At 36.8% G+C, this 20,962-nt stretch overlaps 1 long non-coding RNA gene across 1 annotated transcript; it reads right to left on the reverse strand.

Annotated features, from left to right (window-relative positions):
- Positions 1-7,799: 7,799 nt before the first annotated feature.
- On the reverse strand, positions 7,800-15,250 carry LOC127842520 (uncharacterized). Its single transcript, XR_008031680.1, has 2 exons — positions 12,401-15,250; positions 7,800-8,249 (listed from the first exon to the last, which is right to left on the reverse strand). It is a non-coding gene; the product is annotated as an uncharacterized LOC127842520 (long non-coding RNA).
- Positions 15,251-20,962: the final 5,712 nt, after the last annotated feature.

The following is a 20,962-nucleotide window of genomic DNA, read 5'->3' on the forward strand; positions in this document are numbered from 1 at the left end:
AGATTTTGTTTTGTTTTATAACTAATACAGCAAAAAAAGCTATAAATATAATAAATCAATTGTGTTTTTCAGTATTTTGTATTAGTTTTGGTTATTTAAAATGGGAATACGAACTAATATATTTTAATTTTGATATTTCGAGTTGTCGAGTTCAAAACAGAAAAAGAAGGTATAAACACGAACTAATACTTGCTTAATCCACTTCGTTGAATGCACGTACACACAAGTTCATGCCATATCACCCTTACTCTCGCCCACCATGCCCGGATAACTTTGGTATGCTTTGAGTTTATGAAGATTTTCTTTCATCTATTCCGTTATAACGTCCAGCTCTCGATCACTTAAGGTTTTAGACCGTCTTTCGCTTATTTATTTTGTGACAGAGTACGAGAGCATATTTGATATGTTCGTCTGATGTATTGCGCGAACAATGACGTAATATTTAGTGTTGCAATCTTGGTAATTTTACTGTGGTCAGTTTACAACGTTTAACGGTTAGGTAACAAAGGAGTATCCATCGTTGATACAAGTAAAAAATATACGGCGGTTATATAACCATGTAAAGTAGTCATGTATACTGTTTAAGTTAACATTTAACCACTGTTTATACAATTGGCTGCTGGTTAGGGCATTGCCCGTGTGGAGCATGCCAGGTCTCTGTTCTGGACAATGTGTGTTGTTGCAGCGTGTAGGTCAGGATGAGTTGGTGGTTTCAGGGGACTTAAAGAAGTCTCAACCCTCTGTCTTTGGTTTCTCCTATATCAAATCTACCTTCTGTCCCTGACCTATCTTGGTAGGCGTCTGGTTCAAACTTGGCATTGCATTCGCCGAGGACTATGATGATGTCTTTCTTCGCGGTCTTGACTATTATGTGCTCTAACTCTTCATAAACCTGTTTGATCTCCTCGTCTTAGTAATCTGATATTATTGTGTATACCTGGATAATGGTGATATTGTCAGGTCTCGTTGCGATACCGATGGAGATGAGTCTGCTGGAGACTGGGATGCAACTGATGACGCTGTTGACTCCCTCCTTCCTGACGATGAAAGCAACGACGTCGTGACGTCTAGAATCCCCCCCCCGCGGCACCAAATCTTATGCCCTTCGTCTGTTTGTGTGTCTCTGTTCCATGTTCCTTTGAGTGTTCACTTTGTTGGCAGCTTGATCGAGGATTTAGTTCTATTAGCTAACTAACCGCATCCACCATGTAAACTGGCAGTGGGCTTGGGTCAATCTTAGCGGCGCCAATCTTCTCTTCAACAATTAGCAGCTGGTCGTACAAAACGTGCAAGCCCCCTCACATCCTTTTGGGTTTTTGGTGTGTTAAGCGTAAATATAGTACCTATGTCGTTTTGCAGCAGCTTGGCAGAAGCTCTCTCGGGAGGGCGGCACACTGATGCTAAACTGAGATTGAACTCTCAACTCTTCTTCTGGGACCTAGACCAACTACACCCAGATAACCGCTCCTGCTAAATATGTTTAACTTTTATTTTAATCTGTGGATGCATACAGCGGTAATCAAGTGTTTGTCGATTGCTTGAAATAACGCAGTCCTAAAAGTAATCATGTATACTCTTTAAGTTAAAACATTTTTCTTCTGGACCATAAATAAGTATGTACTCATGGTGACTGTATATGTGACTTGAATTAAGCAAGCATACGATTCAGTTGACGTTACAGTTTGCTGGTGTTTGTCTCGAGATATAAGGGGATGATCAGCGTTTATACGTTTTACATTTGCAATTATGTTAAGTTCTGCGTAGGAAAGGTTTGAGGTCGTATCGCAGAATAACACTTTGTGAAATGAGTGTACGCAATATGCTTTTCATGACATTTGCTTAAAAAAATTCACATAAACCTCTACTTCATTGCCGACTGATATAGTTTTACAACACTTAACCCACGCATCATGCGCATGATGGCTGATTTTACAAAATGCATATTTCATATATTAAGAATAGTTTGTCATATTAAAATCATAAATCATCGTAAAGCTTGCTGCAAATTTGATTACTTTGAAGTCGCTCGTAAATATCTCGGAAACTGCTGGACCGTTTAGCAGCCACTTGGATATGAATCATGTGAGTCGTATTAAATATCAAGGGTTGAAAGCCCACATAAACTTCTATTGTATCGCCGACTGATCGAGTTTTACAAAATTAAAGCCATGTATCATGCGCATGATGGCTGATTTTACAAATTGCATATCGCGGGTTTAGCGCAAAACGGTCGTAACTGACTTTTTGTTAACTTTTCAGTACGATAAAAAATAATAAGTTTTTATTCATTTTTATCAGTAATACAAAATTATTTTGCATAAATGTAGGTATTGTACATTCATTTAAAGTTCACACAATATACCTCTATTGGCATTATTGTAGTCAGAGATATTTGTTAAATATCAAGATACGACTGTTTTGCGCTTAAAATCTTGTAATGTTTGATTATATTTTTTATGCAAAAAGGTCGTATCTAAAAAAATCAGATCAGTTTTTTTCTGTTCATATGTCTTAATATGAAGACTCTTTTTCGGAATACTTGAAATATGTGTTATTTGAATATTTTTTAATGATGGAAGAAAATACAAAAATTTACATTTATTTGAATTCAAGTTGGATTACCTGGAGTTCATGAAATACATTGCAGTATGCTTGTTTTTAACCAATAACTATAACTATAAAGTATTATCACTTTATTTGATTTTTTTTAATTATTTAAATGTATGCAGACATACTAGTAACAGAAAAATGATCATTACACAGTGACTGGGGGCCTGTACAGAATTATTAAGTAGAAGACCAATACATAAGAAGAAACAAGTTATTGTCATATCTTTAAATCTTTCATAAAGCATTTAATATTTGAATTGTAATTATTATAATTCAATAGAGTTCAAGTCAAAACAAGTCTAATCAGCTTATTTTAATTAAAAAAAATAATGAACTTTGTTATTAAAAGCAGGCCTATAACCCTCTTTCTGGATTCAAATACAAACTACAATGTTTTCAAGTATATTAATTGTGATATACGAAAAATGTTTAGACAAAAACTAGCACACAATCCTATTGATCTTTTTCCTACCTTTTGAGCATCATTATTATTATTGTCTCAGTCTGACATGTTACACATTGGTACCATTGTCTCAGTCTGACATGCTATGTACTGGCATCATTGTCACAGTTTGGCATGATACATACCGGTACAATTGTCTCAGTCTGACATGCTAGTACCATTGCCACAGTCTCACGTGCTACTTACTGGTATAATTGTAACAGTCTGACATGCCACGCACTGGTACCATGTCACAGTCTCAGATGCTTCGCATTGGTACCATTGTCACCATCGGACATGCTACGTACTGGTATAGTTGTCACAGTTTGACATGCTATATACTGGTATAATTGTCACAGTCTCAGAGGCTACGTACTGGTATAATTGGACAGTCTGACATGACATGTACTGGTACAATTGTCACAGTCTGACATGCCACGTACTGGTACCATGTCACAGTCTCAGATGCTACCTACTGGTATCATTGTCACAATCTGACATACCACGTACTGGAATAATTGTCACAGTCTGACATGCTACGTACTGATACAATAGTCACAGTCTTACATGCTACCTACTGGTACCATTGTTACAATCTGACATGCTACGTACTGGTATAATTGTCACAGTTTTACATGTTCCGTGCGGGTAAAATTGTCACAGTCTGACATGCTAAGTACTGGTATAATTATCACAGTCTACCATGCTATGTACTGGTACCATTGTCACTGTCTGACATGCTATGTACTGGTACCATTGTCTCAGTGTAACATGCTACATACTGGTACCATTGTCACAGTCTCACATGCTACTTACTGGTATAATTGTCTCAATCTAACATGCTACATACTGGTATAATTGTCACAGTCTCACATGCTACGAACTGGTACCATTTTAACAGACTTAAATGCTATGTACTGGTACCGTTGTAACAGTCTGACATGCTACCTACTGGTATCATTGTCACAGTTTGACCAGCTATGTACTGGTTCAATTGTCACAGTCTGACATGCTACATACTGGTAAAATTGTCACAGTCTCATATGCTACGTACTGGTACCATTGAAATAGTTTTAAAATGCCATGTACTGGTACCATTGTCACAGTCTCATAAGCTGCGTACTGGTATAATTGTCTCAATCTCACATGCTACATGCAGGTATAATTGTCACAGTCTTACATGCTACGTACTGGAACCATTGAAACAGTCTGATGTGACACGTACTAGTACCATTGTAACAGTCTGACATGCTACATACTTGTATCATTGTCACAGTTTGACCAGCTATGTACTGGTTAAATTGTCACAGTCAGACATGCTTCATACTGGTATAATTGTCACAGTCTGACAGGCTACGTACTGGTAAAATTGTCACAGGCTCACATGCTACGAACTGGTACTATTGAAATAGTTTGACATGCCATGTACTGGTACCATTGTCACAGTCTCATAAGCTGCGTACTGGTATAATTGTCTCAATCTAACATGCTACATGCTGGTATAATTGTCACAGTCTCACATGCTACGTACTGGAACCATTGAAACAGTCTGATGTGACACGTACTGGTACCATTGTAACAGTCTGACATGCTAGGTACTGATACCATTGTCACAGTCTTACTTGCTACGTACTGGTATAATTGAAACAGTCAGAAATGCTAGGTACTGGTACCATTGTCACAGTCTTACTTGCTACGTACTGGTGTCATTGAAACAGTCTGACATGCTAGGTACTGGTACCATTGTCACTGTCTGACATGCCACATACTGGTATCATTGAAACAGTCTGACATGCTAGGTACTGGTACCATTGTTACAGTCTTACATGCTAAGTACTGGTATAATTGTCACAGTCTAACATGCTATGTACTGGTACCATTGTCACAGTCTAACATGCTATGTACTGGTACAATTGTAACAGTCTGACATGTACCTACTGGTACCATTTTCACTGTCTGACATGACACGTACTGGTATCATTGAAACAGTCTGACATGCTATGCACTGGTACTATTGTCACAGTATCACATGCTAGGTACTGGAACCATTGTAACAATCTGCCATGCTACGTACTGGTACCATTGTCACAGTCTGAACTGCTACTTACTGGTATAATTGTCACAGTCTGAACTGCTTAGTACTGGAACCATTGTCACAGTCTGAAATGCTACGTACTTGTACCATTGTAACAGTATACACTTATTTCATGGATGCGCGGTGAACAGTCAAAACTGTTTCCCAAGGTATCAGGGATGACTTTGGTACTGTTGCCCGAGGCCGATAGGCATGTAATATTTATTCTATTATACCGAATAAACTATTCAAACATGAACAATTTATATGAACCATGAACAATTTTTATATTCAATAATTGAATTTAATTTCAGCAATGAACAACCATTAACAGGCTTCCTGAAAAGTCCCAAACAGTGCCTGTCAACCGGACAGGCTGATGGAAAAGTAAGCCTGTCCGGACAAAAATTCACCTGACCGAACAGCGTGAGTTTATACACTACGCGACCCGTGATTGTTGCTTTATTCACGGAGTCAAGGCTGACAGTTTGCTTTTTGAGTAGAATATCACCGCGATTTCACGTGATTCGTCACTTCCTCGTCGCAGGAGAGCAAGATAATCTCCGCGCTGGTTCCCCTCAATTTTGCGGTGATTCGCCGTGATCGCAGTGGATATCGGTGAAATCGATGATTCGCCAATTCATGCATATAAACCGAATCGTATCGATAACTGAGCGCGGCAATGTACAAGGTCAAGGTATAAGAGTGTGCAAGTATTGATTTTTAGCGCCACTGGCCAGAGGCCAGCGGGGCTTATGTCATGGTCCTGTGTCCGTCGTGCGTGCGTCCGTGCGTGAGTGCGTTAACTTTTCCTTAAAACATCTTCTTCTCCTAAACTACTGGTCCAATTCTGATGAAATTTCACAGGAGTGTTCCTGAGGTAAACCTCTTTCATATTTGTTCAAATTATGCCCCTGGGGTCAAATTTGACTCTGCTCCGGGGTCACAAAAATGAAAATTTGCTTATATAAGGCCTATTTTGTGAAACATTTCAAAATCTTCTCTTCCATAATTATTGGGCCTAGGGCTATCAAATTTGGTATGTAGAGACATCTAATAGTCCTCTACCGAATTTCTTCAAATTATGCCCCTGGGGTCAAATTCGACCCTGCCCCGGGGGTCACAAAATTGAACATATGCTTATATAAGGCCTATTTTGTGAAAACTTTCAAAATCTTCTCATCAGTAACCATTGCGCCTAGGGCTATCCAATTTGATATGTAGAGACATCTAATAGTCCTCCACCAAATTTCTTCACATTATGCTCCTGGGGTCAAATTTGACCCTGCCCCGGGGTTCACAAAATTGAAAATTTACTTATATAAGGCCTATTTTGTGAAAACTTTCAAAATCTTCTCGCCCATAACCATTGGGCCTAGGGCAATTATTTTGCTTTTGTTCAGATCATGGTGATGTGCTGGAAATTTTACAGTTGTATCACTTGTATATATATTTGTAGTATGTAGATATTTTTATTAAATGTCCCTGTGTATCATGCATGTACCGTGTGAATCTAAATTTAGTTTTAAGGATCATTTTCATTTCCAGCAACGATATCTATTCATATGCACACAAACCAGTTTTTTTTTAAATCTTATTTTGGGGGAAAAGCCTGGCCTTTTTTGAGGGGAAAAACAATCTCGCGAAATGCTGGATTTTGGGCGAAAAAAATCACGCGAAACGCTGGATTTTGGGGGAAATAAGTAGTCTTAAATAATCAATTTAACATATTTTGTTGTTTTGAAAACAAATTCAAGGCAACAGATAATTTAATTATGCAATATGTTATATTTTCTACACTAGATCAGTTTAACCTACCTATTTGAAGTTTAAAAAAAAAAGAATTGGGGGGGGGGAATGAAGTCTGGGGGGAAACTTACCTGCTGAGGGGAAAAGAATCCGAGGAGAAAGGGCCGTTTTTCGGCGGATCCCAATAAAGGAAAAAAAGCCCTGCAAACACTCACTCTGATCCTAATAAAAAGACAAAATTTAATGCTTCGGTTATTATAGGCAAATATGTACGAAATATCTTTGTCACAACTGGCTCGGGGCGCTAATTTGTCTTTGCTGCATTTTATGTAATTCGTCTTCAATATATAATTTTTATGCCCCCGAAGGAGGGCATATAGTTATCGGACTGTCAGTCCGTCTGTCTGTCCGTCTGTTCTTCCGTCACACTTTTCGTTAGGTTTCTCAAAATGCTCTTAACTTTTATGCCCCTTGAGATATAACCTTCATATTTGGTATGGTTGTGTATATGGACAAGGCCTTTCCATATACGCACACAAATTTTGACCCCAGTGACCTTGACGTTGAACTTACAGGCTTCCTGAAAAGTCCCAAACAGTGCCTGTCAACCGGACAGGCTGATGGAAAAGTAAGCCTGTCCGGACAAAAATTCACCTGACCGAACAGCGTGAGTTTATACACTACGCGATCCGTGATTGTTGCCTTATGCACGGAGTCAAGGCGGACAGTTTGCTTTTTTAGTGGAAAATCACCGCGATTTCACGTGATTCGTCACTTCCTCGTCGCACAAGAGCAAGATAATCTCCGCGCTGGTTCCCCTCAATTTTGCGGTGATTCGCCGTGATCGCAGTGGATATCGGTGAAATCGATGATTCGCCAATTCATACATATAAACCGAATCGTAACGATAACTGTATACATACATGTACATAACGCTTCTTTAATGTTCAGAATTATCAAATAATCCAACATAATTGCAACATCACTTACGAAAAAATAAATTACAAGATTTATTCATTACCATCAATTAAGAGAAGTGCACATGACTTCACGTACACCCCAAACAATAATCGGTGGTAACGAACGATTCAGGTGTAACCGCGAGCGGGATACGCAACCCTACTGCTCATTTTTCATTTTTCTTTTAATGGCAGGGGGACGTATGAGGACCCATGGCTCAAGACCGGTGTCTAGGTGCCTTCATCACCTCCTGAAACCTCTAATTTTAGAGAAATCTACAAATAATCAGCTGTTACTATATCGTAAACGTTAAGTATTCTTTTTAGAAAACTATGTAAATCCCATGGTAAAATGTCCGGAACCAATGCCCCTTTCTATCTCAAGTCAGTCATCCGTCTGCTCTCATAAAACTCACTGAAACACATAAAACATAATATTAACATCAACACACAAACAGAGCATAAATAAATAAAACGATTTAAATCAAGTCTTCGCTCTACCCTGCTTGCCTGTCGAATGACTAAACCTACAAATCTGTGCACGAGGAAATCTTGATTTCCGCACCATTGGACATATATCACCTTCAAAAACCTGTATAACCAGTTTATTCATTCACACAACGATAATAAATACATTTATGTTTTATATTCCATTACATTTTATGACAAACATAAATTATTTATCATCTAACCATTTAGAATAAAAACAAACACATTTGTTTAGGTGTCATGACAAGCAGGGTATTTTATCGACAGAAAAAGAACGGGGCAAAAAAAACAACGCACAACTAACAACATACAACACCAAGTACCATATATATTTACAAATCCAAACGAGAAGAAACAATTGTTTGTGTTTCATCCGAATCTCTCACGCAGTGATCCTAAGCGCCAACAGTCTTCCACTGCCCATGCTTTTTTAACACTATCAGATACACCGCTATTTGCAACAGCAGTTGCTTCCCCTGACCGAAATTAATGCAACCCGTAAACATTAGGTTTAAGTCAAATTTCACTAAAGATGTGGTGCAAAATATCTAATTGTCTACTGTAACTCATCTGCTTTGAGCCAACTAAAATGTATTTATTCATTTTCTTACCATTTGTTATGTTTCTAAACGAAACATATATTGCAATATCTAGAATAGTTTCAACCAAGATACATTTTTTCAAGTAGAAGACAGGGCATAAAACTGCATTTGTTTTACAAAATGTCAAAACCTGTTCGCCCTTGCACAATTGAACCATTTTACTATTGAAAATAATAATTATAGCACAATCCTCAAAAATCTTGTATCGCATCCTTTCAATTCAAAGTCCCCAAACCGCCAAACCCCCCAAAAAACTCACCAAACACACCGTTACACATCTCACATCAAAGAATCAAAGCCTCTACACATCCGCTTTAGTCACTAAGCACCTCCGAACCAGCGGCCCAGAATTGGCCCTTTTCAATCCATCATCAGAAAACACAACCAGACCAGAATTACAACGACCACACGATCCCACAACCCCATGAGCCCACGAAATGCCACACACAATCGCGTCTACCCCAGAGGCAGACAGACATGAAACACACACACCAACATTTTAAATTGACTTTCTGCAACAAAACCGTTTCCCTTGCTTTCTTTTTTGCAAGTATTTTCCAATTTGAAATAAATATTACCCTTGCTATCTTTTTTGCAAGTATTATACTTTTAAAACTATTATTTTTAACCCTTGCTTTCTTTTTTGCAAGTACTGTTTTTGCTTTCTTTTTTGCAAATATTCCATTCCTCGTGTACTGTACACGACTTCGTAAGCACCAGGTGCAAACGGACATACACCAACATGGTTTCTATACATACTTAATGGCTATACAAAAACAACATCCATTTAATCATTTCTACACATATAAACACGTGAAAAATCCCAACTATACCATAAGTATAGCAAAACAGTCAAACCATTCATATCACCGATTCACATATAAACGACATATAGTATAGTTAAATTCGAATAGCAAGAACATTTCTTGAAAAAGGTCTTGAACTGAAACAGAGTGGTTATTACTCATACAAATAGTTTGCCCTTTGTCAAACACAATAATATCATTCTCAAAGTGCATTTGTACATTACCAGCCTCAAATAAGAATGGCCAAAATGCTGCACTAGGCCATCTGTGTACCACCAAAACGCCATATGCGTTGCATTCTAGAAAGTGCAAAATTGTTTTTCCTACGAGATAAATAGGGGCATCAACCAACTCAAATCGGCACCCCAAAACTGTGTAAAGCAATCTGCTTCTGTTTCAAAATCAAAGAATTTTGAGTTATATCTTTAAGTATTTCCATTTTTAACAGTAGCCAAGCGATCAATCAAAATCGGACCCGAGCTACCATTAAAATACTCAAAAAAAATCTCGTGAGATTTACCATTCATCTGAATTGCTCATTTTACTTATACTGGTTTTCAAAGTCTATCCACAGTCTTATTATTGGCACTTATAGATGCTCCACCAGCACGAAAAGAATGAAGTCCATATTTAGAAGAAACATAACCCAATAGACTTAACTTCTTCTTAAAACTATCATTTATAGTAGAATAACTTATATGCTTATTATTAGAAATCAATTTGAAACAGTGTTTAACGTTACACAAATAAACTGGTCTAAACACATAGTCAGTAGATGAACATGCAATATCTGCAACACACAAATACTTTTCAAACAATTTCACAGGTCATGTGTCTGTATTAGTTTTTGCAATCAGAACAGTATTACCCTCTCTTAAAATGTCCGTTTTTGACTTTTCAACTTTAATATCACAATGCGTATCTAAAAATACAACATCTGATCTTTTAACAGACAAAATTTCACTTATCCTAAAAAACCAGCATAAAATAAGAAAAAGATTGTAACGCCTCTTAAATACCCCAAAGAACAATCGCTCTCAGAAACAAAAGTGTGATAAAATTTCTTTAATATATCTGATGAAATAGGCTCTTTTTTAACTACCGGCTTTGCAATTCTCCGAATGCACCCAAATAAAATACATCATAATAATCCTAGTAATAATAATAACATACTACATAAACCATACCTTTATGTTCTTCAATACTTAATATACTATTCGAACTGTCCAGTTACTGCATTGCAAACAATAATCTTGCAAATATTGTAAATTCTATGAGACTCGTTCCAAGAAAGTTCGGTAACCTGACAACACAAGCCAACAGGCTTTCACACACCATATAGAATGGCTTTAAAAACGGTCAACTGACCATACAAGCCAACTGGCTTTCAAAATCAGGCCAATTGGCCTTAAACAACTTGGTCCAATGACCACAAGAGACATGCACAAATACCAAACACATTTTACTAATGTTCTCATAATCAATACGTATGTTCTGCTCTTAAACTTAAAACTACTTCTCTACTCTTTTTTGTCTTCTACTTCCTTTCTTTTCTATCTCTTTTTCTAATGGAGTTTAATTCTCTTGGAATCCATTGTATTTCTAGTCCTATATTCATCTTCAAACACATACTAAAATGCTTAGTGCTAGATCATGTTACTCAATTTTAGAACTTCCTACCTTAACCAACTTTACACGTGATTCAGAGTCAAAAAACCTCTTAACAGCCCTTAAAAAAAAATCCCATAGGCACGTAAAACTAGAACTAGTATTCTATAAGTAGAACTTGTATTGCAATCGTCATTTGACCATATATCGTGAAAAATAAAACCTGACATATCAACAATATAAGCCCCACCGGCAAACCCACTTGCATCACTGTAAACTTTTAAAACTTCGACACAAGTAGTTTTACTAAAATGTCTTGATTGTATGCCATCTATGCGACCTAACCAAAATCTAAGTTCGGAAATAAATTAGCTATCTGGTTCAAGGGCTATAACTCTATGCATTGACGGTCTAGAAACGATTTCATAATAAAGATATCTAATCTTTACCTAGCCAGACTACCAATAACAGGCATCATTGAAACAATTTTCCCCGTACATCTAGCTAAATCCCTTGCCGAAACCATTGGCATGGAAGAAAATACCTTTAAAAGAGTATTTTTAAAATCAGTTATTCTTCTATCGAGAATTTCAAAAGAAAACATTTGGCTATCCCAGATTAATCCTACCCATTCTAGCCTCTGAACTGGTACTTATATTGACTTGTCCTCATTGATCACAAATCCAGCTTCCGGCTTCATTCACGGCTACACTTGATTGACTAACAACATGAGGGATGTCCTTTAATTCTTCAATACAGCCAGTATTTTACATATCCTGCACCGACTCGTTAATATCTGCTAATCTATCTGCTTTAAAGCTGATTGGTTATTTACAGATACACATTTTTCAGGTAATTATAAGAATGGTAATGCGTAAGCGCCGACAATACAGTCAATTATATCAGGATTGGCACCAATGATTTTCCGAAAAAAAGGACATGCCTCTTTAAACTACAATTTACAAGAGAAAAACGTGAGAAATGATACTTTTCTTCACAATGTGCGTATTATATGTAAACCAAACACGTCAAACAATTCTCCTCTATCCCCGAGGGCCTACCTTCTTGACCGCTACCACGTGGTCGCTACGTGTGTCCATTTACTGTGCCAGCCCTGTCCCCGCCGGCGAGACGATCTCTCCTCTCATCCTGACTGTCCATATTAATAAATTACCAACGCCAATACGACACAAAAATAAATCAAATTTCACAATGAAATGTGGTTGAGAAAATAAATAAAACGATTTAAATCAAGTCTTCGCTCTACCCTGCTTGCCTGTCGAATGACTAAACCTACAAATCTGTGCACGAGGAAATCTTGATTTCCGCACCATTGGACATATATCACCTTCAAAAACCTGTATAACCAGTTTATTCATTCACACAACGATAATAAATACATATAATCCGAAACACTTTTCCAATGTTTTAATGTTAACACGATGTTTACAAATGCTTCCAATATAGTCATCATGTATATTTCCCGACAAAAGAGCGCGACAATTATGCGGCAATGTACAAGGTCAAGGTATACGAATGTGCAAGTATTGATTTTTAGCTCCACTGGCCACAAGCCAGCGGGGCTTATTTCATGGTCCTGTGTCCGTCGTGCGTGCGTCCGTGCGTGAGTGCGATAACTTTTCTTTAAAACATCTTCTTCTCCTAAACTACTGGTCCAATTCTGATGAAATTTCACATGAGTGTTCCTGAGGTGAACCTCTTTCAAATTTGTTCAAATTATGCTCCTGGGGTCAAATTTGACACTGCCCCGTGGGTCACAAAAATGAAAATTTGCTTATATAAGGCCTATTTTGTGAAAAATTTCAAAATCTTCTCTTCCATAATCATTGGGCCTGGGGCTATCAAATTTTGTATGTAGAGACATCTAATAGTCCTATACCGAATTTCTTCAAATTATGCCCCTGGGGTCAAATTTGACCCTGCCCCGGGGGTCACACAATTGAACATATGCTTATATAAGGCCTATTTTGTGAAAACTTTCAAAATCTTCCCGTCAGTAACCATTGCGCCTAGGGCTATCAAATTTGGTATGAAGAGATATCGAATAGTCATCTACCAAATGTCTTCACATTATGCTCCTGGGGTCAAATTTGACCCTGCCCCGGAGGTCACAAAATTGAACATATGCTTATATAAGGCCTATTTTGTGAAAACTTTCAAAATCTTCTCGCCCATAACAATTGGGCCTAGGGCAATTATTTTGCTTTTGTTCAGATCATGGTGATGTGCTGGAAATTTTAAAGTTGTATCCCTTGTATATATATTTGTAGTACGTAGATATTTTTATTAAATGTCCCTGTGTATCATGCATGTACCGTGTGAATCTAAATTTAGTTTTAAGGATCATTTTCATTTCCTGCAACGATATCTATTCATATGCACACAAACCAGGGTGTTTTATCTTATTTTGGGGAAAAAGCCTGGCCTTTTTTGAGGGGAAAAATAATCTCGCGAAATGCTGGATTTTGGGGGAAAAAATCACGCGAAACGCTGGATTTTGGGGGGAATAAGTAGTCTTAAATAATCAATTTAACATATTTTGCTGTTTTTAAAACAAATTCAAGGCAACAGATAATTTAATTATGCAATATGTTATATTTTCTTCACTAGATCAGGTTAACTTACCTATTTGAAGTTTAAAAAAAAAGAATGGGGGGGGGGCGTATGAAGTCTGGGGGAAAACTTACTTGCTGAGGGGAAAAAAAAATCCGAGGAGAAAGGGCCGTTTTTCGGCGGGTCCCAAAGAAGGAAAACAAGCCCTGCAAACACTAACTCTGATCCTAATAAAAAGACAAAATTTAATGCTTCGGTTATTATAGGCAAATATGTACGAAATATCTTTGTCACAACTGGCTCGGGGCGCTTATTTGTCTTAGCTGCATTTTATTAAATTCGTCTTCAATATATAATTTGTTTGCCCCCGAAGAAGGGCATATAGTGATCGGACTGTCAGTCCGTCTGTCTGTCCTTCCGTCACACTTTTCGTTTAGGTTTCTCAAAATGCTCATAACTTTTATGCCCCTTGAGATATAACCTTCATATTTGGATGCATGTGTATATAGACAAGGCCTTTCCATATACGCACACAAATTTTGACCCCAGTGACCTTGACGTTGAACTTACAGGCTTCCTGAAAAGTTCCAAACAGTGCCTGTCAACCGGACAGGCTGATGGAAAAGTAAGCCTGTCCGGACAAAAAATCACCTGACCGAACAGCGTGAGTTTATACACTACGCGACCCGTGATTTTTGCCTTATTCACGGAGTCAAGGCGGACAGTTTGCTTTTTTAGTGGAATATCACCGCGATTTCACGTTATTCGTCACTTCCTCGTCGCACGAGAGCAAGATAATCTCCGCGCTGGTTCCCCTCAATTTTGCGGTGATTCGCCGTGATCGCAGTGGATATCGGTGAAATCGATGATTCGCCAATTCATGCATATAAACCGAATCGTATCGATAACTGTATACATACATGTACATAACGCTTTTTTAATGTTCACAATTATCAAATAATCCAACATGATTGCATCATCACTTACGAAAAAATAATCTTAAACACTTATGTCGGTAAATATGTTTGAGAATTTCATTAACACGACCATATGACTACACCATTTTTCTGAAGTGTAAAGAGTACAGTGCATAATGTGAAACACAGCTTTCATTAAACGAGCCTATTTAAATTTAGATTGAATGCAATACGATCTTACAAAAGAACGTTTTATTGCGCCATACGCCTTCGTGTAAAAAACGTTTTCCTCCTGGAAATTGTGCTATTAATGCATAATTTTATCAAAACCTTTTTTTCGATATCAAAACATTTTTTCGACACGTAAAGCGTTGTAACAAATTAATATACAATACACAACAAATAAACCATAAGTATAAATGTTCCGTTAAATTCCCAAAAGAGAATAATAATTTATAATCCGAGACACATTTCCGATGTTTTAATGTTAACACGATGTTTACAAATGCTCCCAATATAGTCATCATGTATATGTCCCGACAAAAGAGCGCGACAATTATGCGGCAATGTACAAGTCAAGGTATACGAGTGTGCAAGTCTTGATTTTTAGCTCCACTGGCCAGAGGCCAGCGGGGTTTATGTCATGGTCCTGTGTCCGTCGTGCGTGCGTCCGTGCGTGAGTGCGTTAACTTTTCCTTAAAATATCTTCTCCTAAACTACTGGTCCAATTCTGATGAAATTTTACAGAAGTGTTCCTGAGGTGAACCTCTTTCAAATTTGTTCAAATTATGCCCCATGGGGTCAAATTTGACCCTGCCCTGGGGGTCACAAAAATGAAAATTTGCTTATAGAAGGCGTATTTTGTGAAAAATTTCAAAATCTTCTCTTCCATAATCATTGGGCCTAGGGCTATCAAATTTGGTATGTAGAGACATCTAATAGTCCTCTACCGAATTTATTCCAATTATGCCCCTGGGGTCAAATTTGACCCTGCCCCGGGGGTCACAAAATTGAACATATGCTTATATGAGGCCTATTTTGTGAAAACTTTCAAAATCTTCTCGTCCATAACCATATAGCCTAGGGCTACCATACTTGGCATGTAGTGACATCTTATAGACCTCTACCAAGTTTTTTTCAAATTATGCCCCTGTGGTCAAGATTGACCCTGCCCCGAGGGTCACAATATTGAACATATGCTTATATAAGGCCTATTTTGTGAAAACTTTTTGAAATCATCTTGTCCATAGTTCTCTTCTTAGTTTGTTCAAATTATGCCCTTGGGTCAATTTTTAAACTGCCCCGGGGGTCACAAAATTGAACATATACTTATAAAGGTCTTATTTTTTGAAAACTTTCACAATCTTCTTGTCCATTAACATTGGGGGTAGGGCTACCAAATTTGGTATGTAGTATTATAGACCTCTACCAAGTTTGTTAAAATTATGCTCCTTCGGTTAAATTTGACCCTGCCCCGAGGGTCACAAAATTGAACATATGCTTATATAAGGCCAATTGTGGGAAAACTTGCCAAAATCTTCTAGTTTATAACCGTATGGCATAGGGCTACCAAGTTTGGTATGTAGTGACATGTAATAGTTCTCTTCTAGGTTTGTTCAAATTATGCCCCTGGGGTCAAATTTGAAACTGCCTCGGGGGTCACAAAATTGAATATATGCTTACAAAGGGCTTATTTTGTGAAAACTTTAAAAACTTATTTTCCATAACCATTGGGTCTAGGGCTACCAAATTTGGTATGTAGTGACATCTTATAGTTTTCTACCAATTTTGTTAAAATTATGCCCCTGGGGTCAAATTTGACCCTGCCCCGAGGGTCACAAAATTGAACATATGCTTATATAAGGCCTATTTTGTGAAAATTTTAGAAATCATCTTGTCCATAAATATTGGGCCAAGGGCTACCAAATTTGGTATGTAGTGGAATCGTATAGTTATCTACCAAGATTGTTCAAATTATGCCCCTGGGATCAAATTTGACCCTGCCCCAGGGGATCAAATAATGGAACATATGCTTATATAAGGCCTATTTTGCGAAAACTTCAAAAATCTTTCTGGCCATAACCATCCAGCTTAGGGCTATGAAATTTGGTATGTAGTGACATCTTATAGTCCTCTACCAAATTTGTTCAAATTTTATCCCTGGGGTTAAATTTGAACCTGCCCCGGGGGTCACAAAATTGAACATATGCTTATATATTGCCTATTTTGTGAAAACTTTTAAAATCTTCTTGTCCATAACCATTAGGTCTAGGGCTACACAATTTGGTTTGTTGTGACGTTGTATAGTCCTCCACTTAGTTTGTTCAAATTATGCCCTAGGAGTCAAATTTGACCCTGCCCTGGGGGCCACAAAATCGATTATATGCTTATATAGTGCCTATTTTGTGAAAACTTTAAAAATCTCTTGTCCTTAACCAAAAGGCATTGGGCTACCAAATTTGGTATGTTGTGACATCTAACAGTTTTTACCAAGTTTGTTCAAATAATACCCCTGGGATCAAATTTGACCCTACCCAGGGGGTCACAAAACTGAACATACGCTAATATGGGGCCTATTTTGTGAAAAATTTAATAATCTTCTTGTCCATAACCATTGGCCATAGGGCTACCAAATTTGGTATGTAGTGACCTCTAATAAATCTCTACCAAATTTGTTCAAATAATGCCTCTGCGGTCAACTTTGATCCTGCCCTGGGGGTCACAAAATTGAATAAACGCTTATAAAGCGCCTATTTTGTGAAATCTTTAAAAATCTTCTTGTTGAAAACCATTCAGACTATGGCTACCAAATTTGGTATGCAGTAACATCTTATAGTCCTCTTCCAAGTTTGTTCAAATTATGCCCTTTGGGTCAAATTTGACCCTGACCCACGGGTCACAAAATTGAACATTAAATACGCTTTTTGTGAAAACTTTTAAAAATATTCTTGCCCTTAACTTTAGGACCTAGGGCTACCATATTGTGTATGTACATGTAGTGAGATATAGTAGTCCTGTACAAAGTTTGCTCAAATTATGCCCCTTGGGTTAAATTTGACCAAGCCCAGGAGGTCACAAAAGTGTACATGTGCTTAAATAGGGCCTATATTTATTTAAGTATTTGCACATGCAGAAAATATATATTGTAGCCTTTTTTCAGCAGTGGAGCGATACAGGGCCATCATGGCCCTCTTGCTTTGTCTAGATACACTGTATTTATGAAGTATCATGGCTATTGCTTTTAACTTTTAATTATTTCTTAATATCATTGTGTACTGTACCTGGCAAGTGAAATTTGACCTTCACCTTTGAACGACATTGACTAGTAAGATCAAATTATTAAATTTTGCTAATTTTGCCATTACTTTTTTTTTATTTATTATCAGATTTGATTGACACTATGACAAACCAACACTTACCTGATATACCAAAACGGACTCTACCCAAACAATACCCCACGCCCAACCTCATATTCCCCCCTCGCAATTTTTCTTCTATTTTTTATTGTTATCTTTCTTTGAAAATCAATTGGAATAGCAAGTCTATACTTAGGGCCTGGTCGCAGTAAATTTCTTACGTTTTGCATTTCAACAAAATTAAGATCCCCAGTAATAACATGACCGACTCGACTATAATTATATTTTGAACTAGAACAATCACATGATATAAGATGTGTTTTGTCTGGCCATTTGGAGATATTTTAATTGTCTAAATTGAAAATGTGTATCACCAATTATTGACACATTTATTTTAATTTTGTGTTTGCATCCTGCAAGCAATTGTTTTTTTTATTCATTTAACAATGTATCGCTCAGGCAGTATGAAGTATGTCTTTTGCCAAAAGACCATTTTATGCATTAACAACGACATAAATACTAAATTTGTTTTTTTACCAACGATCATTTTACAACAGAAATGTCCACTGATTAATGTGATTGGACACATCCAGGAGCATGCCTTCATTTGGTTTGACTGTACACACCATGGGAGCGAAGGGCACAGTTTTGAAAACATGCGAATAAAACATGTTTAATTGGAACGTAGTAGATGCATGGTTGAGAGAATTAAATTAATAATATATCTAAAATTTATTGTTTAAGACGTACGGCAATACACATGTATGAGTTTTATTACAATTTGTTTGGTTATTTAATGTGCTTCTTTATTAATCAACTGTATTGATGAGTTTGTAACTTTCAATATGAATTGTAATATGGTATATATATATATATATATATATATATATATATATATATATAATATATATATATATATATATATATATATATATATATATATATATATATATATATATATATATATAATATATATATATATATATATATATATATATATATATGTGTATATATATATATACATATGAAACAAGACTATAAGAGTGAATGAGTGTTTTCTTCATTCATAGAAAACAATGCTATTAATGAGATACGGGACAAGTCAATTACAGGTTTGAAACCATTTTCGTTGGGATCAGATCAAAACTTCAAACTCTTAAATCAGTCCTCATTCCTCCAAATCAGCTGTTAAGTACTGAATGATTCCATATTTATGATCTTTCTACGTGAGGGAACTAGAGTTTACATTGATGTTGACTATGAAAACAGCAAAACAGATCAACATTTATAATCATCTTCTTAAAAGAAGTTTATGTAAATATTGCCAAGTATATTGTGTTTATTTGTGTCGAGATTTATATGCTCTTGTATGTTTGTTTGGGCTCTGGAGGCCAGTTTATTGATGTTTCAAGTGTCTAAGGCAAACATTTTGGAGATATTTTGAGTGTTTTCAGGATGCCTCAAAGACATTAATGTGTTCACTTATAGCATTGATTTATTGCGTGTGTGTGATGTTATGTGAAACTAACTTTTATCAGACATGTGGCAGGTTGTAAAAGTTTTATTTTAGTCACATGAAGTGCTTGTAATATATTATTAAATTCAAATGTTCAAGGTTATAAAATTCGTGTTTGATAAACTGATGTCTCGAATGCCAATATAATTCTCTCGGCTAGATAATTTAAATGTACCCAACGATAAACGGATGTAGTAATTTAACGAAACAATCTCCTGCATTACTCTTCATTAAACGTGACTTATAGTGAAAATCCTTAATTAAGCAGACCAAAGATTAACAACAAATCCCCATTTTGCGTGATTTCTGATGGAAGATTGCTTTTTTCAGTATTAGGAAAATATTAAAGTTTAAAGTTGATGAAGAATTGTTGTAAAAGCAATTGTTAGGCAAGTAAATACATGTATTTATGTTATTTTCTAACTTAAAATGTATTAAACCAGTATATATCTCCCGAGATTGAAGAACAAAGTCCTATATAACGTTAAAGTCTGACGTGCCTAATCAAGTCCTACAGCAATACGTCGGACGTTCCCAATCTATGTTTTCCAATGTGGCATAGCATTCAAATGAATAATAGATGTCAGACTTCACCAAAGGAACTGTTTCCAGGCACAGCTTCACAACACCGCGAAAGGGGGTTCGTGCTAAAGGTGATAACCCTTTTGTGAGTTGAACAAAACAACCGTGTGCATGATCTTTATCAACGTCTGCTCTACTTCAGAGTATTAAACCACATTCATTTTTGGCTCCACTGGCCAAATGCCAGCGGGGCTTATGTCATGGACCTGTGTCTATCGTGTGTGTGTCAGTGCGTCCGTCCGTCCGTGCGTTACCTTTTTCTTTAAACATCTTCTTCTCCTAAACTTCTGGTCCAATTCTGATGAAATTTCTCAGGAATGTTCATGTGGTGAACCTCTTTCAAATTTGTTCAAATTATGCCCCTGGGGCAAATATGACCCTGCCCCGGGGTAAAAAAAAATGAAAATTTGCTTATATAAGGCCTATTTTGTGCAAACTTTATAAATCTTCTTGTCCATAACCATCGGGCATAGGGCTACCAAATTTAGTATGTAGTGACATCTTATAGTCCTCTACAAAGTGTATTCAAATTATGCCCCTGGGGTTAAATTTGACCCTGCCTCGGGAAGTCAAAACATTGAACATTTGCTTATATATGGCCTTTTTTGTGTAAACTTTAAAAATCTTCTTGTCCATAACCATTAAGTCTTGGGCTACCGTCTTTGCTATGTAGTGACA

The sequence above is a fragment of the Dreissena polymorpha genome, chromosome 8, assembly GCF_020536995.1.
Source record: "Dreissena polymorpha isolate Duluth1 chromosome 8, UMN_Dpol_1.0, whole genome shotgun sequence".
Classification (NCBI taxonomy): domain Eukaryota; kingdom Metazoa; phylum Mollusca; class Bivalvia; order Myida; family Dreissenidae; genus Dreissena; species Dreissena polymorpha.